Genomic DNA, 27,294 nt, shown 5'->3' with positions numbered 1-27,294 from the left:
ACGAATAGTCACTGCTGTTTGCTCAACTCTTCATTCCCAAGATCTGGATAGACTCTCCCGAATACAGCTTTGGAGAAGGAGGGATTAGACCAACGTCTCTCCTGGCAGACACAGGTGATGGTGCTCAAAGAGGAGGCCGGGGGAACATTCCAGGGCAGATTAAGGAGAAAACTCGGGCTTCCCTGGTGGCACAATGGTTAAGGATCCGCCCGCCAATGCAGGGGACACGGGTTCGAGCCCTGGTCCAGGAAGATCCCACATGCCACGGGGCAACTAAGCCCATGCACCACAACTACTGAGCCTGCACTCTAGAGCCCACGAGCCACAACTACTGACCCCATGTGCCACAACTACTGAAGCCCACGTGCCTAGAGCCCATGCTCCGCAACAAAGAGCAGCCCCCGCTCGCCGCAACTAGAGAAACCCCGTGCGCAGCAACAAAGACCCAACTCAGCCAAAAATAAAATAAATAAAATAAATTAATTTTTTAAAAAAGAAGAAAACTCATCTCTCCAGTTGAAAGCCAGAGGCATGGGAGAGCGTGACCTGACCCCATGTTGGGAAACAGACACACAGGATTTCTGCCAGTGGTTATGAGCAAATGGAGTCCTGGAATTTAAAATAATGATTTAAGGGAGTTGCATTGCCAGAAATAGGAAAGAAAAACAAAAACCAGAGAAACTCAGATCTAGTGAAGGAGAGCCCACAATTTCTCATTTTCTAAAGCAATCCCAAGGCCCAAGTATTTGCACCAACAGAAAGTGAACTGCTTTGAGCACACCCCACATCATCCCATGTGCAACTCTCCAATGGCCCTGAAAAGGCACTGGACAAGGGCACCCAGGAGTCAGAACCTGATACTTCCAGGTCCGCGAACCAGAGAACTGACTCCACTGCCAGCAATGAGGAGACCCCCATGTTCCTGAGACTCCGGGATCCTGTAATTTATCAGCAATAGAAGGCATGAGCTCCGGGCTTATCACCAACAATGGCTCTTCTCCTTTTTCTATGTTCTAGGCGGCAGGTGTTTGTTGGGTTTTTTTAAAGATTTTTTTTTTTTGATGTGGATTTTTTTTTTTTAAGTCTTTATTGAATTTGTTATAATATTGCTTCTGTTTTATGTTTTGGTTTTTTGGCCATGGAGCATGTGGGATCTTAACTCCCCGACCAGGGATCGAACCTGCACCCCCTGCATTGGAAGGCAAAGTCTTTTTTTTTTTTTTTTTTTTTTTAATTTTTATTTATTTATTTATTTATTTATTTATTTATTTATTTATGGCTGTGTTGGGTCTTCGTTTCTGTGCGAGGGCTTTCTCTAGTTGTGGCAAGCGGGGGCCACTCTTCATCGCGGCGCGCGGGCCTCTCACTATCGCGGCCTCTCTTGTTGCGGAGCACAGGCTCCAGACACGCAGGCTCAGTAATTGTGGCTCACGGACCTAATTGCTCCGCGGCATGTGGGATCTTCCCAGACCAGGGCTCGAATCCGTGTCCCCTGCATTGGCAGGCAGATTCTCAACCACTGCGCCACCAGGGAAGCCCGGAAGGCAAAGTCTTAACCACTTGACCTGCAGGAAAACCCCTAAGTGGGAAGTATTTACTGAGGTTATTCCATAACTTTCTCACTTGGTCACACTGTAAAAGCGGGTCTCAATTTTCCCCACAACTACCTTCCTTAGTGCTGACATAAGGAAAGGGTGGGATTTTGGTGACCAGGAGTAAACAGCGTGGGTCCCACACAGCCATGAGCTTAGTTCAGCCCTCCAACGATGTCCTGAGCAAGTCTGCCTGCTTCAGAATTGGATTTCAGGGGCTCCACTTCTCACAGGAGGAAGCAGTGTGGGAAATTCATCCTGGGAAGACTGAAGATGTCATCTGTGACGCAGAGTGGAACACAGGGACCCAGAGCGGTTATGAGACGACAGGGGAGTAAGGAAAAATCAGATGCCTCCAAAGAAAGGCAGAGAGATGCTCTGATCGGAAGGTGTTCCATTTACCATTTACCAGGCTCTGAAGCAAAAGGAGATGTTAGAATAGGTAAATTACAGGGAGTCAGGAGGAGGAAGGGTAGGATTGCACAGGATCTGGGAAGCAGCCCAACAAAAACTGGGAATACTCCTGTCTATAGGAAGGATTCAGTCTCTCAGGGTATCCCAAGGAGTATCCAGAGGGGAATTCATTCACGTGCATAAGGTGTCATTCTTTTTCCCATCCTTAGAGCTCACAGACCAGTTCAAACAAGAAAAATGTGAGGAATTCCCATGCCCTATCTGATAAGGTCAGCATCTGTTTACTGCCTAACTTGGCAGAAAACCTGCTTGATCTCTATCAAGTGATGGGATAAACATTTTTATAGATTGCATATGTTTCCTTTTAAATGATTTAAATTTAGTAATTGTGTACTTAAGGAACTAGTGAAGTTGAATTACTGAAGTAGAGAGGATCCCCCCCCAATAATCTTCATTAGGTTATCATGCATTTGAGGAATAGATGGAATATAGATGTTGAAGTGTCAAGTAATAACCTTTCCTTGGTTCAAAGTAAAAATGAATTAAATAAATAGGAGTCACAATTCATCTAGGGAATTAAAATTAGATCCATTTTAAAATATCGCCTATAAATATTATAATACGGAAATTTAAATACAAGTGTGCATGAACCTTCAAACTCATTTCCATCTATTTACCTGATACATACTGACTCAAGAAATTGCTGTGCTGAATTCAATCAATTCTCTTCAGGTCATCCGGTGACAGTTTAATTATCCTTGTGTAGCTTTGGCTTTTAAGTGCAAACCCTCGCCTCATTTTCCCTCACGCAATATATTACTAGCATATGGTACAGAATGTGACTTACCAGAAAGCTGCTTGCAAAGGAGGGTCCATAGAACGAAGATTTCTCAGACGTCTGTGAGGATTCTTCTGACGCTGCTGTTAAAACATTATTTTGTAGATTTAAAATATATTCATAAACCAAATCTTCTGAGTTTTCATCTTCTATGACTGGTTTTCTCAGGGTGCCAAGTATTTTTTTACGTTGCTCATTTTAGTAAACCTCTTTGTCACCCCTGTGTTCTCCGAGGAATGACACCTGCCCATCTGTTCTTCTATCTCCTCGCTACATCTCCTGCTATGTTGCCAAGGCAACACTACCTGCTACGACATCATAACGGATGGTTATCCCTTCACTGGACTTCTGATATCAAATGCAACACTTGACTTTCAAAACCATGGCTTTTCATCCTTAGGGTTAAAGTTTCTTCTGTAGGAGGTGAGGAAGCAGGCTTTCTCAGGGGTCATCTCCCCACTGTTTCCTTAGCCAAGAGCTCCTTCCACATTCAGGAAGCCAAGAGCTCTAAGCCCATACCATCCCGTCTTCCACCCTACCAGCCTTCATCTCCCACAAAAGCATCTAGAAGTGCTGGGCATAGGATACCTCTAGCAGGAAGACTCACACCAGTGGTTTCCAAACTTCAGAGTGACTCAGAATATACCCCAGGCTGCACGTTAACAATACAGCGTCCAGGGACTTCCCTGTCGGTCGGGCAGTTAAGACTCCGTGCTCCCAACGCAGGGGGCCCGGGTTCGATTCCCGGTCAGGGAACTAGATCCCGCGTGCTGCAACTGAGAGCCTGCATGCTGCAATTAGAGATCCCGCATGCTGCAACTAAGACCCGGCACGACCAAATAAATAGATAAATAAATAAATACTAAAAACAAAACAATACAGCATCCAGACTCGACCTTTCCTTGCTTCTGACTCAGTAGCTGCAGAGTGGAAGCCACACCTCTTCTCAACAAGCTCCTGGGTAGATGTACGATGGAGTCTGAGGAACAGTGACCTAAATTTTCTAATTCAGGGACCGAGTTAGACAGTGTTTTTGTATGCATGGGACTTGGGTTACCTGCATCAGCTCTGCTGGGTTATTTGACTGAAAAGGCAGGTTCCTGGGCCCCATCTCCACACTCAGAATCTGAGCATGGGATCCTGATGTCTGCAGTTTAACCAGCATGCGGAGGCGGCCACAATGACACTAGAGACCAACCAGACCTGGATCCAAACCCCAGCTCTGCTGCCTAAGCCACCGTAAGCACATTTAAAAACAGTCTCTCTGTATCTGTCTCATCTGTGAAAATGAGGGTGATGCTATCTACCTCACGAAGGGATTGTGCACATGAAATCACAGAATCCACGCATTAGGGGCTGTTCCTGGCGTAGTCATGGTGCGTGCAGCTGGAGGGGATAGTCAATAGAGTTAGGCGAAGAACATCACCCAGTCGGGCCATCATTTCTGAGTAATGATGGAGTCTTTTAAGGACAGATAAGCAGAGGGTAACTTCTTCCAACCAAAAGTCCAACACACTTTTGAGAGACAGAGCAGAAAGCCCCAGAAGTGAAGATATGATTTCAATCATTTCAAGTATTGATTGATCCACAAAATATTCCTGTATTTCATTAAAAAATCTGGATACTAGGCAATGGGTTGCATATACATAATTCCAGAAAGAACAAAAGTAAAAACCACTGCCTTGGAGAATGGTGATTGGACACTGGGGTTATTCCACATGCAGGATATTTCCTGGACCTAAGAGGGAGAACACTTCTCTCTACCAGACGCTTGTTTCCTGAGCTTAAAGTTAAAAATCTGTCTCCAGCTGTCACTGACCTTCCAGGCTTCCAAGACACTTCCAAAATGCTGTTCTAGTGATGCATCCATAATCAAGAGTGAAATTACTCCCTGTAGGTTTGCATTGGCCATCTCACAGATTTGGGGTGCAAAGTCAAGGCGATTGTCCAGAGTATCTGGAATTAGGGTGGAAGCAAAGCACAACCGTCTGATTACTCTGTTTCCAATTTCACTGTGGCAGTCAAAGGCTGCTGTTCATTTCTAAATGGCCCTCTGAAAATAAACAACTCACAGAAAAAAAGACTCCTCAAAAGTGGCAGTGGTGACCTTCAACACCCATAACCCTGCACACCGATCAGCCGCCTCCACTCGAGGTGTACGGAGAACAGAAAGCCTGATGTTGAGGGTAACACTAGGAAGACCATTCAATAATTGGAAAATAAAACCTTTGGGGAAGGGCTAAAAGAAAGAAGATATTTAGCCTGGAGAAGAGAAGGCTGAGGAATGACCTAATTATAGGCTTCAAGTACACGAAGAATTAATCTACAGCAGATGGTGACCAGCTGTTTTCAATTCCCATTGAATACAGTACAACAGAAAATTGGCTTAGGGGGTAATATAAAGGATTTGGGATAGATAAAAGAAGGAATTTACTGGTTTTTGAGGGTCACAAAGGTTAAGAGGAGATAGGCTCTATTACTTTAGGGAGATGACAGCCACTCTGTCCCTGAGGTTTCCTGGTTTGGATGGGTTTGTTGAAGTGCATTGAGGGGGAAAGAGAGCTTTGTTCTGTTGTGAAGGCCGGCCCCGCTCTGCGGCTGTTCATCACACCTGTGCCTTTGATTCATGCAGCGTCTCATGATTGTATTTTTGTTTTCCATAAGTCATCACGATCACACCCAGTGATTTATGAAGTGCCAAGTGTGTGCTGGGCATGGTGAAAGAAAACTACATAGATTCCACCTTTTAACCTTCGAAGCTTTGTCATTTGACAATTATAAGCGTTTACTGGGTACCCCTGAGTGCCAGGCACTGTTTCAGGAATAAGGGGCTATCCAGATGGATAAGATATTGTTGTTCTCGAGAACAGCAGGGGGTGGGGGGAGTGGAGGAGGGGTGGGAACTTCCCTGGTGGCGCAGTGGTTAAGAATCCGCCTGCCAATGCTGGGGACACGGGTTCGAGACCTGGTCCGGGAAGATCCGACATGCCATGGGGCAACTAAGCCCATGCACCACAACTACTGAGCCTGCGCTCTAGAGCCCGTGAGCCACAACTACTGAGCCCACGTGGCTAGAGCCCATGCTCCACAACAAGAGAAGCCACCGCAATGAGAAGCCTGCACACCACAACGAACACCCAACGCAGGGAAAGATAGATAGATAAATAAATAAATAAATAAATTTATTTTTTAAAAAAAGAACAGCAGGGTGGGGGGAGAGAGAGAGAGCGCGAGTGTGTGTGTGTGTGTGTGTGTGTGTGTGTGCACGTGTGCACTCACGCACCCTAGGGAAATAGCAGGGGAGGTATGTTATAATCAGGAACTTTGAAAACACACATACAAAACAACAAGGTCCTTCTGTATAGCACAGGGAACTATATTCAATATCCTGTGATAATCCATAATGGAAAAGAGTATAAAAAAGAATGTATATATTTGTATAACTGTATCACATAACATTGTAAATCAACTATACTTAATAAAATAAAATAACAAAATCACACATACCGGGGCTTCCCTGGTGGCACAGTGGTTAAGAATCCGCCTGCCAATGCAAGGGACACGGGTTTGAGCCCTGGTCTGGGAAGATCCCACATGCCATGGAGCAACTAAGCCCAGTGCGTCACAACTACTGAGCCTGCGCTCTAGAGCCCACGTGCCACAACTACTGAAGCCCTGCGCCTAGAGCCCATGCTCGACAACAAGAGAAGCCACAGCAATGAGAAGCCCGCACACTGCAACGAAGAGTAGCCCCTGCTCGCCGCAACTAGAGAAAGCCCGCGTGCAGCAACGAAGACCCAATGCAGCCAAAAATAATAAATTAATTTTTTAAAAAAAACACACATACCTATCCCGCTCCCTCCAGAGACTGATATGCTTTTAGTGGCATATTGTTCTATGTTCTACCAAATCAAAATCATCACGTGCAAGTTGAGAACCCCTATTTTTTTTACTATAAAATGTAATAAGAAATACATTTTGAACTGTGATGCAGGATACACTCACACACACACATATACACATTCATACACACACATGACTGAAAAAAGACTTCATAGAACAGAGCTTCACTACCACTTTTATAGTTTAAATTTTATTCTATTCATTTTTTTAATACTGGTCAACTGTAAAAAATTGACTTTACAACTCTCGAATTGGTCGTGACCCAGAGTTTAAAAAACACTGCTGTGGGGAAAGGGGGCCACTTTGTTCAGGCGTGAAGGACAAGAACTCATATTTTTTGTGCCTCAGTTCAAGGGCAAAAAGGAGGGTGTGGGTCTAGACTAGGAAAATTGGCTGAGGGTCTCCCAAGCCTCTCCAAACCTTAAACTCAAAGGGTTTATATATGTTCCTGCCCAAGTCACCAAGATAAAAGAATATGCGGACAAAGCCCTAGAGCCCTAGTAACAGAGCACACGGGCTTGTCTGTGCTCCAGGCAGCCATTGGGACGCCTGGGGCCAGGGGAGTTGACAATTGAGGGTGATGGAGATTCAGGTCCTATCAGACAAGGCACATTAGAAGTCAAGAAGACACCAAGCACACAGAGAGCCTGGTGAGACCAAGAAGGGAACACTGAATTCCTGTCCCAGCTACGTCACTCATTAGGTCAGTGGAGGTCAGGTCACTTCACATCTCACGAGAAAAAGCAGCAGAATCAGCTGCAAGTGACTGCCAGCTGCAGCGGCTGCTCCAACTCCAAGGTCACTCTCAAGGTCACTCAGCACAGGCTGAGGGCACGACTGCAGGTCTATCAGTCATCCCCAACCTAAAATAATGACACTGCCATCAGCACCTTCTCCTCCTACCTGGGGAGTCTTCTCTATAAAATCATGACTTGAGGCTGAGGAAGAGCTTTTCGGAATGGAGGCGAGAGCAAAGGTTGGGTTACAAGGACCGATTGGTTATCAATCAATGAGTGTCAGGTAAAGAAGATGAGCCTCAATTTCTTCATCTGTCAAATGGAGATAATCAGACCCATAGTGACAAGAGCAGATTTGGGCTCACGCCTGGGACAGATGGTCCCACAAGGGCCAGTGTGCGTTATGTCAGAGTCCGTACTTTGTCTTACTCTATCTGCTGAGTGATGCCTGGTGGTCAGAGGGTGGGGAAAAGAACTGAGCTGTGGAGGCCAGGCGGCCCAACGGGGAAAAGATATAAATACAAATATATGCACACACACACACACACACACACACATATACACGTACATATACATTCATGTATTCAGATGGGCTAATACACTCAGACAAACCATGATTCCTGCCCTCAAAGAACTCACATGTTAGTAGGAGGGACCGAGGTGGAAATGAATGAGCCAAGATAGAAATATGAGCAATAAAAAAACAAGAGCACCTGAGTCTTCTTTTTTTTTTTTTTTTTTTTTTTTTTTTTTTTTTTTAATTAATTTATTTATTTTTGGCAGGTTTGGGTCTTCGTGCTGCACGCGGGCTTTCTCTAGTTGCGTCGAGCGGGGGCTACTCTTCCTTGCGGTGCGCAGGCTTCTCATTGCCGTGGCTTCTCTTGTTGCGGAGCACAGGCTCTAGGCGCACGGGCTTCAGTAGTTGTGGCTCCCGGGGTCTAGAGCGCAGGCTCAGTAGCTGTGGTGCACGCGTTCAGTTGCTCCGAGGCATGTGGGATCTTCCCGGACCATGGCTCGAACCCGTGTCCCCTGCATTGGCAGGCGGACTCTCAACCACTGCACCACCAGGGAAGTCCCAGCACCTGAGTCTTGATCACAGCCTCCTGTACTTCCAGTCACTTCCTCTACCACTGGTACTCTGTCAAGGGCTGCCCTGCACCTTCCCTCCAAGGGGAAATCTGGAAACGTGTTGCATAATTTTGGTTGTGGATGTCTTAGTCCGTTCAGGCTGCCATGACAAACACCACAGACCTGGTAGCTTACAAACAACAAAAATTCATTTCTCACAGTTCTGGATGCTGGGAGTCCAAGGAAATAGCACGGCCGAGTGCAGGCTCTCTCCTTGTTGCAGACTTTTTGCTGTGTCCTCACGTGGCAAAAGGGGCTGGGGAGCTCTGTGGGGTCTCTTTTGTAAGGGCTCTCATCCTCTTCATGAGGGCTCCACCCTCATGACCTAATCACCACCCAAAGGCCCCAGCTTCTAACACCATCGGAACTCTACTCAATACTCTGTGATGGCCTGTATGGGAAAGGAATCTTAAAAAAGAGTGGATGTATGTATATGTATAACTGATTCACTTTGCTGTGCACCAGAAACTAACACAACATTGTAAATCAACTATACTCCAATAAAAATTAAAAAAAAAAAAAAAAATCAGGTGTTTGGCTTCCAACATGTGGATTTGGAGGGGCTGGATAGTCAGACCATAGCACCAGGTGACAAGGGGTGCTGCTGGCATGTCACGGCTCAGGGTACAGAATGCTGAATGTCCTGCCATGTGTGGAGCAGTACCACTCAAAACACCAACAGCTTCCTTGTTGAGAAAGCCTCTTGAAATTCCATTGCAGCAATTCTGTGAGCCCACGGAGACTCCCAAGCCATTGACCCTGCCGCGTTTTCATTCAGTGACTACTTTCTTACCTACCATACGCCAGGCTAGATACAGATATGCTGCATGCTGGCCATCAGGGAGTCTGCATTCTGGTGGGAAAGGTACAAAATAGACCAGTAAACAAATAAGTAAACAATAGAACATCAGATGCTGGGAGGTGCTTTGAAGAAAAATAAAGTAGGGTAAGGGGTCGGAGATGGACTTGGGAAGGGGGTGACTATTTTACATAGGAGGTGTCATAGAAAGCCTCTCTGTAAACATTTGAATAAAACCTGCATTAAGAGAGTGAACCATGGGGACTTCCCTGGTGGTCCAGTGGGTAAGACTCCACGCTCCCAATGCAGGGGGCCTGGGTTCGATCCCTGGTCAGGGAACTAGATCCCGTATGCGTGCTGCAACTGAGTTCGCATGCTGCAACTAAAAGATCCCACGTGCCACAACTGAGACCCAGCACAGCCAAAATAAATAAATAAATAAATATTTTAAAAAAGAAAGAGAGTGAACCATGTAAAAATCAGGGAGAAGGGCCTTTCAGCCCAAGGGACAGCAGATACAAAATGTGTACTCGGCAAGTTGTAGGAACAGTAAGGATGCTGGAGCAGATGGGCCAGGGGAAGAGCAATAGGACGTGAACACAGAGAATCAGCCACTAGTTGATCATGGAGGACCTTGGGGGTCGCAATAAAGACTTTGAATTTGGTATCACATATGATGGAAAGGCTTCAGAAGATTTTGAGCAAGGAGTGACATGGTCACACTTATATTTCTAAATGATTCATCTACAGAAAAGAAATTGAAGGGCCAAGAGTGGAATGGGAAACCAAATTGAAAATGCCAAAGGAAGCATCCAATTAGCCAACTGCCTGTCATGCGCCTGCACCAGAGCTACCAGGGATGGAAAGAGAGAGAGCCTGGCTTCCAAAGCGGAGGGCACAGTCCTGGCTTCACCGAATCTCACACGATGCAGAATTCCCCCAAATGGAAACGGAAGTCAGAGCCTGAACCATCAAGAAAGTGACAAATGTAGGGGTAAGGGACTAAGAGGTACAAACTACTACGTATAAAATAAATAAGCTGCGAGGATATATTGTAAAGTACTGGGAATGTAGCCACTATTTTATAATAACTTTAAATGGAGCATAACTTTTAAAAACTGTGAATCTCTATGTTGTACACCTGAAATTTACATAGTATTGTACATCAAACATGACATATGCAGCAACATGGATGGACCTAGAGATCATCATACTAAGTAAAGTAAGCCAGACAGAGAAAGACAAATATCATATGATATCACTTATATGTGGAATCTAAAAACAAAATGATACAAATGAACTTAAACACCAAACAGAAATAGATCCACAGACATAAAAAACAAACCTATGGTTACCAAAGGGGAAAGGGGGGGAGGAGGGATAAATTAGGAGTTTGGGATTAACAGATACACACTATTATATATAAAATAGATAACCAACAAGGACCTACTCTATACTAGAGCACAGGGAACTATACTCAATATTTTATAATAGCCTATAAAGGAAAAGAATCTGAAAAAGAATATATGATTATGTATGAATAACTGAATCACTTTGCTGTACACTTGAAACTAACACAACTTTGTAAATCAACTATACTTCAATAAAATAAATAGGATGATAATATGAAATATGACATAACAGATATGAGATAATAAAGTGTCTAATTCAATGTCTATCAGGTAACAAATGCCCAGTAAATTGTACTCAGAGTGGGGTTTACTATGCAGTTAGTAAAATATATGTTTCTGGTCACTTCATTTGTATGGGATATCTCCTAAGACTCTGGAAGAAGCCCTAGCAAAGTGTAACTTTGTGGTGTAGGTCAACTTTTAATATATAAAAACAAAATTTTAAAAATTAAATATATATATTATACATCAATGAAAGCTCAATTTTAAAAACAGAATCAAAGTTTCTTCATATAAAAAAATGTTAAGGGAATTCCCTGGCGGTCCAGTGGTTAGGACTCAGTGCTTTCACTGTGGTGGCCCGGGTTCAATGCCTGGTTGGGGGACTAAGATCCCACAAGCCACGCAGCACAGCAAAAAAAAAAAAAAAAAAAAAAAATTAAATAATTTTTTTTTCAAATGACAAATGTCCACAACACAGTCACTAAAAAGGACATGGTGACTGGATGGGGCAGTAAAGAGAGGGGACGCGTAGGTGACTGCCAGGGCTCTGGCATCTGGGCTGGATGGGTGGTGGCGTGATTTATTCATCAAGGTAAGAAAGAGAGAAGGTAGAGCAGTTTTGAGGGCAGAGGTGTGAGCTTCCAGAGCTTGGAGCTCTAGTCACCCTTCAGAGCAGAGCCCAAGAGGGGTAGGGGAACCTGTCTTCACACCCTGCTCTCCTCCGGTCACTAGACGTCTACCATGATGGGCAAGGCAGCTCTCCTCACTTGAGGTGATTCCTGAAGACAGCATGGACACAAATAAATCCCTTCTTCCTGCAGGGGGACTGAGGCAGTGTCCAGAGACCACCACAGGGACACAGAAGCACTGGTGGGACGGCAAAGCTTTGTCCCACGCCCCCTAAATGCAGAGGGGATCCCCACCTTAATAATGATTTTATAAATGTTAGCACCTACTCAGTAAGAATGACTGGTTAGAATTACAAAGTTGACTTGAGGGAAGTTGTCTCCTCTTGGCCCCAAGTGCCACAACTGCGAGCCTGGGGGCAACTTTTACGGTTGTGTCCTGTGGGAATTCCGGATCAGTTGTGGATGGCAGCAGGGTGGAACCCGGCTACTGAATTTCAAAGGGATAAAGATAAGCCAAGAGGGTCTGCGATCTCGAGGTACTGATGCTTCCCAAGCCTGGGGAGTAACAGCCGGCCCTTGGGGCTGACAGGTGTAGCCGGTCCTTCTGGCTGGATCATCTGGATCTGGACTGATGCGGTGTTTAGACAGGGAATGCGCTTAATCTTTCCCTGTAACTCACAGAGCTCATGATTGCAACAGCAAACAATCAGGTATCTTCAGAGCACGGGGGTGTAGGTGGGAGGGGTGACCCAGAAGGCAGTGTTGGAATAGCCACACTAAGGTAAAAATAAGAATGTCTTTTCTTCACCTTCCAGGCTTGTCCTCACCCATGAATCACAGCAGTTGGCAGTGAAAGATTATTACTCACAAGAACAATTTTTAAAAGAGGCACTCGGTGGGAGACAGGGCTCAGAAGAAATGAACTTGTATGAGTAGGGAATGAACAACATTATCACTGGAAACGTAACATACTTGAAGCAGTGATTGATCAGAACCATAGGTGGGGAAAATATTCAGCTGATGAGCAAGTAAGACGTACAGTGAATAATTCTTAAGACTTCAGAGCTCATGCATTAATCTCTCACTGATAAAGTGTTTGGAAATAGAGTGCCCTTTAGAGGTGAAAAATGATTCACCAGATGACACAAATCCATGAACCTGTGGCTTCACCAGTATTTAGAATGCCATTCTGTTTTAGGATAAAGTTTCTAACATAAGAGGGTTTTGTTAGTTGATTGGTTTTGGGGGGTTCTTGGTTGGCTGGTTGGGTTTTGGCTTTTTGGTTTTTTTAATCAGAAAAATCCAAGGACCTACATTTTCAAGTTGTCATAGTTTTCTTTTTTTTAATAATGCATTATTGTCTTTTTTTTAATTAATTAATTAATTTTTTGGCTGTGTTGTGTCTTCGTTGCTGCGTGCAGGCTTTCTCTAGTTGCGGCGAGCTGGGGCTACTCTTTGTTGTGGAGCACGGGCTCTAGGCACGTGGGCTTCAGTAGTCGTGGCTCGCAGGCTCAGCAGTTGTGGCGCACGGGCTTAGTTGCTCCGCGGCATGTGGGATCTTCCCGGACCAGGGCTCAAACCCGTGTGCCCTGCATTGGCAGGCAGATTCCTAACCACTACGCCACCAGGGAAGCCCCCGTCATAGTTTTCTTATAAGTCATGTACATGTCTGTGCATATAACTGTTCGATCAATTCAAAGATTTGAATTCAAGGAATAGAATCATCAATATCAATTTTTGAGTGTATGCTATGGAATTGGGATAGTTCAGGAGAAGACTCCTCAGTCAGGAGGAATTTGGAGTCAGACAGACCTGGGCTGTTTCTTGGCCCTGCCTCTTAACCAGCTGTGTGGCTTAAGGTAGGTTCCTTAATCTGTCTGAGCCTATTTACTCATCTGTAAAGGGAGATAAAAAGTGTCCTCATTACATAGGGTTACCACGGGTAGTAAATGAGGCAGCGTGTGCCAAATGGTTAGCACGGAGCCTGGAAAACAGTATCTGTCCTCCAAACAGTAGCTGCTACTGCTGTTTCGTTGTTTTGTTGTTGTTGTTATGGTAACATCTAAGCCTAAAACGTAAGACCTTCTCCCTCCCCCCTTCCGAAGAAAGGGGGACATTGCTACCCAAGCTTCAAGAAGAAAGCGTTTTTTAATCTTTCAAGGAGATTGTGCCATCAAGGAAAAGGAATCAAAACAAAGATTCGTTGAGAATCCTACTTCTTTTCATTTGCTTTCCCCCAGTGGTTGAGTGAAAGGAAGCTTGAGCACAGGGTTCTTCTCAAACAACAGATCTACCCTAAACCTAGGATAGAATCAGAAAAGCCAACTGCCAGTCAGGGTGTCTGATTCATTATCAGTGATGGGGCAGCCTTGTGGTCGTGTGCCCTGCGCGTGAGGCAAGGGGAGGCCCCTTCCCAGTCCCACACCAGATGCACGTTGTGTGGTACAGAGGCCCCTCCGCTCCCCCGCTGGCTGGACACCCCCCCTGACTTCTGTTTACCCTGGAGTCTCTCCTTTCATACCCTCTGGATTGGCATGAAGGAGATCTGTATTATTTCTGCACCATGAGTTACTCTTTGCCCCAGTTCTTTTAGGATTCCAAACCTTACGACATCAGCACAACACGGATTATTGGTACATAAACTGAGCATTGATAATAATTTTTAGAGGGGCTCGTGATAGTCACAGTAGGCTCTGCATGCCAGTTCTGTCATCGTTTGCTGTTTTTACCACTTCCTTTCCAGCGAATCCCAAAGCTACCTGTACTGCACAAGGGTTAATGACTTGTCCGAGGTAAGTTAATTAGTGGTTGAGCCAGGAGTAGACTCATGTAACTGAACTTCGAGAACAATGTTCTTTCTTTTTTTTTCTCCACTTTTACTGAGATATAGTTGACAAATAAAATTGTAAGATAAAGTCTACATTGTGATGATTTGATATATGTATATATTGTGAAGGATTCCTCCCACCTAGTTAATTAACACATCCATATACATATTTATATAGTTTTTCTTTTTTTGGGGGGGGGTGAGAACATTTAAAGTCTACTCCCTTAGCAAATTTCAATTATACAATACGGTGTTACCAACCACAGTCACGATGTTATATATTAGATCCTCAGACCTTATTTAGAACAATGTTCTTTCCACTATAATTAATTCATTTATTTATTCAATAGGAACAAACATACATTTATACTCTGTGTCACACTCTGTGCTTAGTACTTAGGATATAGAAGTGAACAATTAATTCCCAATCTAATAGGAATGATTTGCCATTTATTTACTGCTACACATGTAAATTAAAAAATGCAATAAAGTATTCCAGAGGCTATGATCAAAGAAAGACTGGGAAAATGTGATTTTACCTAGGAATATCAGAAGAGACTTGGCAGCAAAGATGATTCTTGAGTCTTGAAGGATGAGCAAGCAGAAGGATATTTTGCATGAAGATGGCAGAGGACACATTCTAGGAAGACAGATCAGTTTAACAGTATCATGAATATGCCAAAAACAGCCCCATGTGTCTACGTAGCTACAAACAGCTGGACATAGCACAGGCCTATCTGGGAAGGGAGGCATTCACTAAGTAGAGCAGGGCTAGATATGGAGGAGGGCTTTTATGTCATCCTGGGAATGGAGGCTTTATTCTGTGGGCTGTAGAAGCAATTAAAGGGTTTAACCTTGATCAGATTTGATTTCAGAAAATGGACCTGGCAAAGCAGTGGAGATTGGATTGGGAGGGCAGGGGACAAGAGATGGGGTGGGGGGAGCGGGGGGCGGGGGCGGGGGGGAGTTCATTACTACTGCCCAGGGTCCACATAGTGGGAGGTTCAGACCGTGGCAGCGGTGTGGAAAGGTAGAGAAGATATGAAAGATACTGAGGACATGGAGAAGTGGGCGGCAGGGGTTCAGCAGGACTCCCAGCTTCCTCCTCTGAAGGAATGGGTACATGTTGGTATCATTCACTGAAATGGGAACTAAAAAAAGATGTTACAGGGGAAATGGTGAGATTAGCTGCTTAAGGAACAAGTAGTTGAAATGTTTAACAGACAGTTACAAGGATCTGGAACTCAGCAGAGTTCTGGCCAAGAGCTATAGATTTGGGAATAATCTTCTTACAGACAAGAGTTAGATCCAGGAGAACTGAGGAGATCATCAGAAAGAGTATGCAGACCAGTGTTTCTCCATGTGTAAATCTCTCACCATGTGCCTGAGAAGCAACTGAGGAAAATGCAAAATCTCAGGCCCAATTCCAAACTTACTAAAGCCAAACTATGAGAAAAGGACTCATGGCATCTTCTGTATTATGAGCAAGACAAGTGATTCGAATGCAACTGGAGTTTGAGATCCACTGGTATATTCGTTCAGGTTGTCCAGAGGAAATGGAACCAGTAGGGTTTGTGGGTGTGTGTGTGTGTATTTGTGAGTGTGTAGATAGATAGATAGATAGATAGATAGATAGATAGATAGATAGATAGATAGATAATATATCTACAGATATATAGAGATAGTGATATATAGATACATCAGAAGTGGGGGACTCAGAGCTTCTCGACTGTTCTGATGGGCTTGGCCGTTTAGGGAGAAAATTATTAGAAAGAGATTCAGTTCAAGGACAGGGTTTTTGGTTTATTTGTTTTGCTTTTTATTTTTAAATGAGTCTTTTCCATCAGGGAAGAGTGAGAACAAGATGCCCATGCAATCAAGGGCTGACATGATACTCCATGGGAGACAGTCGCAGAACAGGGGCTGGGAGTGAGCCCTAGTTATGTTCAAAAGCCTTGATGACTCAACTCTCTCTGAACGATGCTTTCCACAATGTCCCCCCCGGCCGCCCCGTTTTTGTTCGGTCGGTTTCCTTGGTACCCACCTGCATATGCTCTGTACTCTAGCCAAGGCTTTCCTCACCCCAGCCACAGCCTGAACTCCTGCTCCGTGCCTCTACTGTGTTCCTTCCATCTGGAATCCTTTCCCCATCCCTCTCGCTTCTCAGATGAGAAGCGACAGTCAATTCCCTGCACAGGGCAGCAAGCCTGTGTCTCTGTGCCACAGTCGCCTTGCTGCACTGTCACACAGTTTTCTGTAACTCCCCTCTCCCTCATTCATCTTGACATTCCAGGCTCTTTGTATCCTCCACGGGATGGAACACAGTGCCTTACAAATGTCTGTTGGATTTCACTGAAGATGGCATCAGACTGAGGATGCCAAATCGTGGTACATTCTTAAACTGCAGTGCTTACACAACAGACTGATTATGAGGACCAGCCCCAGATCTGGGCCAGCTATAGGAAAGAAACCAACTGAGGCCCCGTTCCAGAACATAAGTCCTTGCTCCTCAGAGTTAATAAGTGGGATGACACAGAAATAGTCTGCCAACACAGAACTCAAGTATAAATACAACAAAATTAACACAAACTGTTACATACATATAACAAAATTGGGATTTATTTAAACAATGTTCATAGTCTATTTCTTTTTTTTTGTTAAGCAAGCTGTTCTTTCAAATCTATCTGTTTTTAAGTTTGTTTTCAGGAACCACTACCCGCTTATTTTTACTGTCGAATGCCATGTCCACATGGTCTGTGAGAAAGGATATGGCTAAACACTCATTTATAGAAATGAGTGCTGTGGGTCGTGCATTGGCTGCTCAGGTGTTCTTTTCTTACCTGTGAAAGTGCAATTATGATGAAGTGCAGTTCGTGGAAACATACAAACTGTGTCTACACTTCTTATAGCCGAAGGATCTGGAAAGCACTAAATGTAGGTCCTACAGTGAAAGATTTTACATATTCGTGTAAATCATTCTCATTCATTCAGCCAGTCAGCCTTGCCACATCCTTTGGACACTTTTGGGTTCCATGAGCTGTGTCATCCTAGGTTGGCATTTGTGGAAGCCATTCATGAAGGCTGCCACAAATGTGGTGCAGTTGGACAAGCAGGAGACTCTCAGGAAAGCCATACAAGGAAGACCTGGCCACCTTTTGGACAAAACTTGTGGCTCTGCCCATGGGTGGGTGAGCACAAACCTTATTCAGGTACCTCTCCCAGGAGTTGTAAAGGCTTCTTGGCTATGTGAGTCAGAGGGTTAGAGTAGACGTCTTTAGAGATCTGAGGCATCACCAGCCTAAAGGTGGTGATTGGAGTCATAAGAGCAGAGATGATAGTCAAAGGTAAATGAGCAGTGAGAGAGAAAAAGGAAGAGGACGTTCAAATAGTGGGGGCAAGATACCACGTAAGGAGACTAGAGAAGAAGAGTCAGCGATAAAGGAAAAATCAGGGAACATGATGTCATATCGTTCGTGGAAAACAGTGGTAAATGTCAAAGAGAGGATGCGGCAGGTTAAAGATGGCCAATTATTTGGTACTCTTCCCATCAAGAAGTGGGGTTCTATGTCCCCTCCCCTTAGGTCTAGGTGGGTTTGGTGACTGTTTTGTCCCATAGAATACAGCAAAAATGATGTTGTGCCCATTTTCAGGCCTGGACTTTAAGAGACTGGCAGCTTCCAATCCTTGTCCCTTGGGAGGTTCCAGCCACCATGTAAAAAGTCTGACTACTTCGAGATCACCACACTGTGAGAAAGCCCGAGCTAATGATAAGAGAGATGCTCAGCCATCCCAGCCCAGGCACCATCTGCCCGGGCCTCAGCTGCCATCTCACTGCACCTGCATGGGAGACCTCAGGTGAGGGAGGACCAATCGATTGAGCCCAGTCAACCTACAGAATTGTGAGAAATCATGATTTTTAAAAATTATTTTAAACAGCTAATATTTGGATGGTTAGTTACAGCGTATTTCATGTCAACTCCCACTGACACCAACAAGGTGTACTGCAATTCAGTTCTGACACTATCCACCCAGAGTTAGCACAGACTCCACAGGTTAAGGGCCAAGTCCTCCACAAGACAACTCTCACTTCAGACACCAGCTGCATATCTAAGGGGGGTCGGGTGGGGGTGGTCCCTAGGCCACGCTTACTACTGATCAACTGACAACAAACTCAGAGGTTCCCACAGCCCCCTCGGGGTTAATGATTCACTAGAGTGACTCACAGAACTCAGGAAAGTGCCATAGTTAGGATTACAGTTTTACTATAATGGATGCACATAGGGCAAGATCTAGGAGGGTCCCCAGTGTAGAGTTTCCCGGCCCTCTCCCCATGGAACGAGGGCATATCACCCTCCTGGCACATCAATGTATTCACTAGCCAGTAAGATCCTTCAAGTCTCAGTGTCCAGAGGTTTTATTGGGGTTTCATTACATGGGTATGATTGATTAAATCTTTGACCACATGATTAAACTCAATCTCCAGGTCCCCTCCTTAGAGGTGCTGAATGGCTCAACCTTCTAATCCTGTGGTTACTCTTTCTGGTAATGAGACCCCATCCTGAAGCTATCTACGGGGCCCATCATGACTCATTCATTAGCATAAGAAAGACATTCCTATCACACAGGAAATTCCAAGGATTTGTGAAGCTCTATTCCAGCAACCTGGGATAAAAATCAAACAAATTCTTTATTGTACCACACATAGCAATAGATAACTAGAACTGAAGTCAAGTAAATTAAGAACTGAAACATCTCCACTGAATTTGCAATGTTTACATTAAACAGAATTATAGGGACTTCCCTGGCAGTCCAGTGGTTAAGACTTTGCCTTCCAATGCAGTGGGTGCAGATTTGATCCCTGGTTGGGGAGCTAAGATCCCACATGCCTCGCGGCCAAAAAACCAAAGCACAGAACAGAAGCAATATTGTAACAAATTAAATAAAAGATTTTAAGAAACAGACAAACAAACAAAAACAGAATTATAGGTTAAAGGGGTATAGCCAATAGAGAGGCAAGACCTATTTTTCTGTTACTTGCAGCCCAAACCATCCTAATACAGTGCAATGATGAAACATGTATGTGTAACGCAATCATACACATGCATGTATATGTAAACCAAGAATCCTTAGAAGCTACGTAATAGGAAACCACAAGGATATAGCAAACAAAATTGCCCGGAGAGTCAAATAATATTTACATCTTGTCTTGAAGAGGATCTGTAGGATTTCATCAGGCAGAGGAGTCAAGGAAGCATGATGCAGACAATCTAGGATGTGCAAAAAATCAGTAGCTAAAGAAGATGGAATATTTGGGGATCAGTGAAAAGTTGAGTATCGCTGAAGCATTGTCCAGAAGCAGGGGGAGTCAGGGATGGGAGGCTAAAAATGGAGCAGGACTGATCAGTAGCAGAAGCTTATAAATATAGTTTAAGATCTGACTCTGTTAGGTTTCATGGACCATGATAAGGAATTTAGACTCTCATATAGGTAATGTGTAGGAGTCATAGATTTTTTTTATTGTTATAAAATATACATAACATAAAATTTACCATTTTAACTGGCAGTCAGATTTTAAATATCGGCATCCATGCTCAAATCTGATTAGCTTTTAAATGAATCTCAAGATAACAACATTATTAAAACATGAATAATAATATATTTTTTAAGTCAAAAAAATAAAAATACCAAAAGCAAAATTAAAATTAATAGCTGAGAGGTGTGGTAGACATGGGGCTGTGCTGTGAAGAGCAGGAAGTTATGTGCTGCCTAGCTGTGGGCTGTGCGGTTAGCACGTAACCCCCAGCCACTTTGGGACTGGTTTCAGCTGCAGAGAGCACCCTGCCTGAGGACAGGTGCTTCCTGGGTATATTAGTCAGAGTTCTCCAGAGAAACAGAACCACTAGGAGATAGAGATAGATAGAGACAGAGATAATACAAAAAGAGAGAGAGATTGACTTATTACAAGATGCTGGCTCACATGGTTCTGGAGACTGAGAAACCCCATGACCTGCCATCTGCAAGGCAGAGGCCCAGGAAAAACAGTGGTGTCGATTCCAGTCCAAATCACAAGGCCTGGGAACCGGAGGAGCTGATGATGTAAGTCCCGGTCCAAGTGCACAAGACCAACATCGCAGCTCGACACTCAGGCAGGGAAAGCGATTTCTCCCTTCCCCCGCACTTTTCTTCCATTCAGCCGCTCAGCTGATGGCATGATGACCACCCACATGGGGAAGGCAATCTGCTTCACTGCTGCTACCAGTTCAAACACTAATGTCACCCAGAAACACCCCCGCAGACACATCCAGAAATAATGTTTAGCCAAGTATCTGAGCGCCCCATGTCCCAGTCAAGTTGACACAAAATTAGCACAGGGGCAATGGGCACCTCTTGCCTGAGTAAGGCAGAAGGCAGAAGGTCCAGTCTTCCACCTGAAGGGCGCCACACAAACGGACACAATGTGTTCCAGAGCGCGTGCAGGGCCGCTGAAGCCTGCACTGCAACTTCTCCATCTGCCCAACGCTGCTTCTACCCCCCTTCCTTTTATAAGGAAGGAATATTTGCTATTCCTATCAAATAGACCGCAAACGTGGTCTCCGTGTGTGCCTCTGAAGACGTATCTTCTCCATGTCTGCCTGAACTATGACAGTGGGGTGCTATGTAAAGACACGAATTTTGAAAACATTCAGACCCAGGTTCGAAACACAGCTCTGCTATTTATTAGCTATGGGATATCGGACAAGTAATTCAACCTCACTTAGTTTTCTTATCTGTAAAATGTGAATGAAACCTACATACCTTGCCGTGTTATCATGCAAATTAGAAAAAATGTATGTGACATCCCTGAATATAAGAAGCCCTCAATAAATGCAGCTCATGTTGTTTGGTAGAAGACATCATTGGGTGTCCATCCAGGACATGTTCAGATTACTTCATTCAGAGGGACTGCCTGGCAGGACATTCCTGAGACAATTCCCTTGCAGGGTCTGATGCCCACAAATAACCTTGGTGCCTGCAAACAAAGGGATGTTAGCAGGGATGGTGCACCAAAATTCAAGGCTCACATGTTAAGTTCTCCAAATAATTTTTGAAATCCCTCTCCCTTGGCTTGAGATGAGAGGGAGAACAGAATACCTACAATTCTCCTCAAAATAGTGTGATGGTAGGTGATCAACTAACAGTGGGCAGGCCATTTGGGAACCAATCTCTTTTGCAAGACCTGTGTGATGGCGCCTGGTATTAGTTTCTCAGTCACCTGGGCTTCTTCAAAACTTTTAAATTGCGTTTAAGGTTCTGTTCCACAATAATTAGCAAAGAAACAAAAAGATCCTGTTTTCATGGATCTTTGAGTCTATTGAGAGAGAAAAATAATAACACATATAAATATATAATTGAAAACAATGATGAGTCCTATGAAGGAAAGGTTCACTGGATGTGGTAGACTTTGGCCCCCAGTGAACCAGGCCTCCTGGCAGTTTGCCCTTGTGCAATCCCCTTCCATGTTGACAATGGTTTGGCTACATAATTAATTTTGATTCTTGGGACATTATATACATGGTGCCAGCAGAGGTTTGATGAGCACTTCCCAGTGGGACTAGACCTCTTGGAATGCACTTTCTTAGAATCCAGTTGCCATTCTACGAATAAGTGCACGGTCTACATGGAGGATCACCAAGGGCCTTAATCAACAACTCCAGCTGAACTCCCAGCTGGTGTCCAGCAATGCTATGCCGGGCTCAGGACCTTCCAGCTACCTCAGCACCTCAGTCAAGGTCACGTGACGCATGAGAACCACCTGATCAACAAAAATAATCATGGGAATTAATACCCTGTTGGTGGGGGCTTCCCTGGTGGCGCAGTGGTGGAGAATCTGCCTGCCAATGCAGGGGACACGGGTTCGAGCCCTGGTCTGGGAAGATCCCACATGCCGCGGAGCAACTGGGCCCGTGAGCCACAACTACTGAGCCTGCGCGTCTGGAGCCTGTGCTCCGCAACAAGAGAGGCCGCGATAGTGAGAGGCCCGCGTACCGCGATCAAGAGTGGCCCCCGCTTGCCGCAACTAGAGAAAGCCCTCGCACAGAAACGAAGACCCAACACAGCCATAAATAAATAGATAAATAAATAAATAAATAAACCATTGGAATTAGTTACCTTACCAAAAAAAGAAAAAAAAATACCCTGTTGGTATTTAAAACCACTGAATTTGGGAGTGGTTTGTAACACATTAATAGATGACAAAAACACAAGGCTATGAGAACAAAAACAAAATGTCTTACCTAGTCTAGAAAATTGGAAGGCGTTTCCAGAGGAATTGATCATTTACATGGACTCTGAAAGAAAAATAAGAGTCATCTTCCAGACAGAGAGGGCAGAATGCACAAAGGCCTGTGTTTGAAGGGAAGAAGATGCATTCAAAACCGGAATGAAGGTCATTTTCTTATTCATCTTCACCTAATTATGAAACATATAGAGGGAATTTCCTGGCGGTCCAGTGGTTAGGACTCAGTGCTTTCACTGCCATGGCCCGGGTTCAATCCCTGGTCGTGGAACTAAGATCCTGCAAGCCGTGCGGTGTGGCCAAATAATAATAACAATAAACTAAATGAAACATAGAAAGGCAAACATATGTGTGCATACATATTTTATTTATTTTATACAGCAGTAGTGTATTTAAGAAGGAGTTGAGAGACTTCCCTGGTGGTCCAGTGGTTAAGACCCTGCGCTCCCAACGCAGGGGGCCCGGGTTTGATCCCTGGTCAGGGAACTAAATTGCACATGCCGCAACTAAGACCTGGCACAGCCTAATAAATAAATAAATAATTTTTTTAAAAAAATGGCGTTGAAAGCCCAGAGCTAAAACTGATATGTCTCTTCTTGCTTATTACTACTGACTTTCTATTACGAGCCATCTGCGACACGAACACATTGTGCTGGGACCATCTGTAATGTTCCTAATCTAATGGTTTAAATGATGGCTCATGTTCTCATTAGAAGATATTAGCACCTCAAAAACATTTGCTGGAAATAGCAAGGTACTGGTCCCTTCAGATCCTATCAGATAGCTACCCTGGAAACTAACGCATGTAAGAGCAGGAAGAAAGGAAACTAATTCTCATTGAATCCCTTCCAGGGGCCAGGACATTTCACAGACTCCTTGCATACATTCTCTCATTAATCCTCTCAGAAGTCTCAAAGGTATGTTTTATTATTCTATTTTTACTTATTAAAGAAAATAAGTCCTTTAAACATTCATTAACTTGCTCAAGATCACACAGCTCCAAAGTGGCAGAGCCAGGATTTAAACCCCAGGCTCTCTGCTTCTGAGATCTATGATATCTGTAGCAGCTGTTGTTGATGGCCTCCCCTAAATCCATTTCCCCTTCCTTCCACACTTTTGTTCAGGTATCCATATCTTCCTGGGGTGTTTTCCATCACCTCCAAGCAGTTCTCCAAAGGTCAGTGGACATCAACTGGGTGTCATACAGATTTATCTCAATTCTGACCCTATCTACTTGGAGAGAGCATCACATCCCACAGGTTAAGGGCTCAGTCTCACCAGATTCCCCTGCTTGAGATCCAGTCTCAAGTCCAGGGGCCACCTGCTGACTGACCAGCTATAAATTGGACTTCCCAGAAACCCGAGGGGTCCTTGGGTCTGATAATTTGCTAGAATGACTCACAAAGCTCAGGGAAACATTTACTTAACATTTACCTGGTTTTTATAAAAGGATACTACTCAGAACAGCTAGATGAAAGAGATGCACTCTCTGGGTACACCACTCTCCCAGCACCTCCATGTGTTCACCAACCCAGAAGCTCTTCAAATGTCTCATTGTTCAAGAGTTTTTATAGAGCTTAATCTGCAGTACCCCTTCCCTTTCCTAGAGGTTGGTGGGTGGGCCTGAAAGTCTCACCTTCTAATCACTCAGTCTTTCTGGTGACCAGCCCCATCCTGAGGCTATGTAGGGACACAGCCTTGAGTTTCATTAGCATAAACTCCTGTGTGATCAAAACATGGGCTCCTTATGAATAACAAAAGACTTTCTGATCACTCAGGAAATTCCAAGGGTTTTAGGAGCTCTGTGCTAGGAATGGGGACATACCAAATATATTTCTTATTATACCACACCTCCTCATGAAGCCAGTGAAATTCAAGGGTGGGCTTCTCTGTCTACAGCAGCATTTCTTAGCAGCAGGCACAATGGGCATTTGGGGCTGGCCAGCTCTTTGCTCTGAACTGTCTCATGCATCTTGGGATGTTTTGCATCCCTAACTTCCTCTTGCAATCATTCTAATGACCCAAAATGCCCAACACATACCTGAATGCCAAGGCTCTGCTTGAACAGCTGGTCCACAGGGAGCACAGTGTTTCCTGCCAATGACAGTTCAGGAACTTACGCAGTGGTTGGTAAGCCAACCACGGGGTGGAATTTCTCTGCCACAGGGGGTGGTCCAGGAATAAGAATGCACCTTGGGGGAGTTCCCTGGTGGCGCAGTGGTTAAGCATCTGCCTGCCAATGCAGGGGACACAGGTTCGAGCCCTGGTCCGGGAAGATCCCACAGGCTGCGGAACAACTAAGCCCGTGCACCACAACTCGTGAACCTGCGCTCTAGAGCCCGAGAGCCACAACTATTGAGCCCGCATGCCACAACTCCTGAAGCCCACACGCCTAGAGCCCATGCTCCACAGCAAGAGAAGCCACGGCAATGAGAAGCCCGCGCACCACAACAAAGAGTCGCCCCCACTGGCCGCATCTAGAGAAAGCCCACGCGCATCAATGAAGACCCAACACAGCCAAAAATAAATAAATTTATTTAAAAAAAAAATGCAGCTTGGGTAAATGATGTGTAAGGGGAGGTTTGCTAGGGAGCTCTCTGGAGAGAGTATATCTGGAAGAAACAGATTTTTTACCCTGGAATTTTTCATGTAAAACTTTCATGTAAAACTCTTCACTCATCTCTGGAGGTTTTTTGTTGAACGAGGCAATAAATCACCTTTATTCCTTAAGTCAATGAAGTTAAATAACAAATCCCAAATGTTGGACTTACTGTTGTTTACCATGGCAAGTAATCTACCTGATATAATATCTTTCTTAGGCTTTTAGGTCCTGCTGTCTCTACATAAAGAACATGCCCCTTTGGGCTAGTGGCAGCGAAGGGCAGGACAAAGGTACAGATTTCTATTTCAAAACTTTCCCAACTTTCTGTTCTTTACTTCAGATTTTTTCTGCATCTGCCTTTGGTGTAGCTCCCTCCTCTCAGTAGAAGAGATGCTCTTTTCTCAGTCCAAGGTGAATTCCTTCACTTCCTCTCTTGGTCCAGACTCTTCCTACCTCCTCAGAAGTGCGTACCTCTCTCTCCATCACGCATTTTCCCTCTGTCTTGACTCTCCCTTTCTATGGTTCTTTACCCAAAATACATACTATGCCCAGACCTTCTCTTGTCAACCAAGTCCTCCCTCCTACTGATGCACTTCTTATCTCTGGCACAGCCCCGTCACAGCCAAGCTCCTTAAAAGTGCCATCTTCGGGACTTCCCTGGCAGTCCAGTGGTTAAGACTCTGCGCTTCCTCAAACCCAGGGGGCATGGGTTTGATCCCTGGTCGGGGAACTAAGATCCCGCAAGCCATGTGGCCTGGCCAAAAAAAAAAAAAAAAAAAGTGCCATCTTCATCGACTTTTCCACTTCCTCGTGTTTGCACTCCCCTTCCCCAACTAATCCTTAAACTACTATTATCTGATTTATGCCCTCAACTTCTCCAATGAAACTTCAATGGCGATGTCCACTGATGAACTCCTAAATGACAAACCCAGTATTTTCACCTTTATAATTTCTAATCTTTTTATTAAATGTGTCAATCAGTTTGTCCTTCAAAAATTCTCTCTTCTTTTGGAGTCTGTGTTTACCACCCTCTGATGCATAGGTTCTTAATCTGGGGGCTGTGGATTACATAGATATGGATAGGGGGAAATTTGCATCTTTATTTGTATTAACTCTAACTGAAATTTAACATTTTATTCAATTATGATTGTTGTCAGCACCATGGTGTATTAGCAGTATCTATCGATTTGTCACTAATAGAAATACGGATGTTGTCATCTTACAATACAATTGATACAAACATCTTGTCATATCATTTACACTCATCCCAACTGCTAAATTATGGCCATTATTAGACCTCTTGTTAGATCTTGGTTTTTAATATATTAATAAAGAAGCGCATATATTACTCTAACACAAATTTGTTTTGGAAATATTTTAATAGCAATTCTAATATAATTTTTTCTGTAATCCTTTGTTTTTTTGTTTTTGTACCTTTGATACCATTATTCTGAGCAGGCGTCCATGAGCTTTACACAAATGCTAAAGGGATCTATTGCTGAAAGAAAACACCACATTTCCTGCCGAATTTTTAAAAAATCTCTCAGATTACTGCTTCTCAGTTTAATTTTGAAGCTCATGTTACAGGGCCCACTGTCCCATTTTTTCTTAGCGTCAGAACCACGTGTGACTGAGATTATAGTCATTGGATTTTACAGCAAGCGTTCTCCGAAGAACTTGGAAGTAAGTTTGTGCCCTGAGAGTTAAGGCTAACATTCGACATGTAATGATGACAAGCAGGCAGTGAATGACAGATAACACACTGAGAGCTTCACACACCCTCCGCGTTGCACAGTCATGCTATGATTTTGATATTATTTTCCCCATTCTACAGATTAAGAAACTGAATTTCAGATGGAATCAATGTCTTCACTAGGTCACATGGTAGGTAATTAATGAGACAGGGGGCTTAATAT

The 27,294-nt window shown here is 44.2% G+C and overlaps 1 long non-coding RNA gene across 5 annotated transcripts in view; it reads right to left on the bottom strand.

Moving 5' to 3' along the window:
* The window catches only part of LOC132351943 (uncharacterized), a 127,200-nt gene that overhangs the window by 87,429 nt on the left and 12,477 nt on the right, over positions 1 to 27,294 (bottom strand). For 2 of the 5 annotated variants that reach the window (XR_009498539.1, XR_009498540.1), the window contains exons 3-7: positions 22,775 to 22,828; positions 15,041 to 15,141; positions 9,406 to 9,465; positions 4,664 to 4,800; positions 2,854 to 2,927 (exon numbers count right to left, since the gene is read on the bottom strand). This is a non-coding gene — a long non-coding RNA (uncharacterized LOC132351943). The remainder of the gene's footprint in view (positions 1 to 2,853; positions 2,928 to 4,663; positions 4,801 to 9,405; positions 9,466 to 15,040; positions 15,142 to 22,774; positions 22,829 to 27,294) is intronic. The other 3 variants (XR_009498541.1, XR_009498542.1, XR_009498543.1) reach the window with 3 other exon arrangements.

The sequence above is a fragment of the Balaenoptera ricei genome, chromosome 17 (assembly GCF_028023285.1).
Source record: "Balaenoptera ricei isolate mBalRic1 chromosome 17, mBalRic1.hap2, whole genome shotgun sequence".
Lineage (NCBI taxonomy): Eukaryota > Metazoa > Chordata > Mammalia > Artiodactyla > Balaenopteridae > Balaenoptera > Balaenoptera ricei.
The sequence above is the reverse complement of the archived record's forward strand: the minus strand, read 5'-3'. Positions and strand labels throughout refer to the sequence as shown.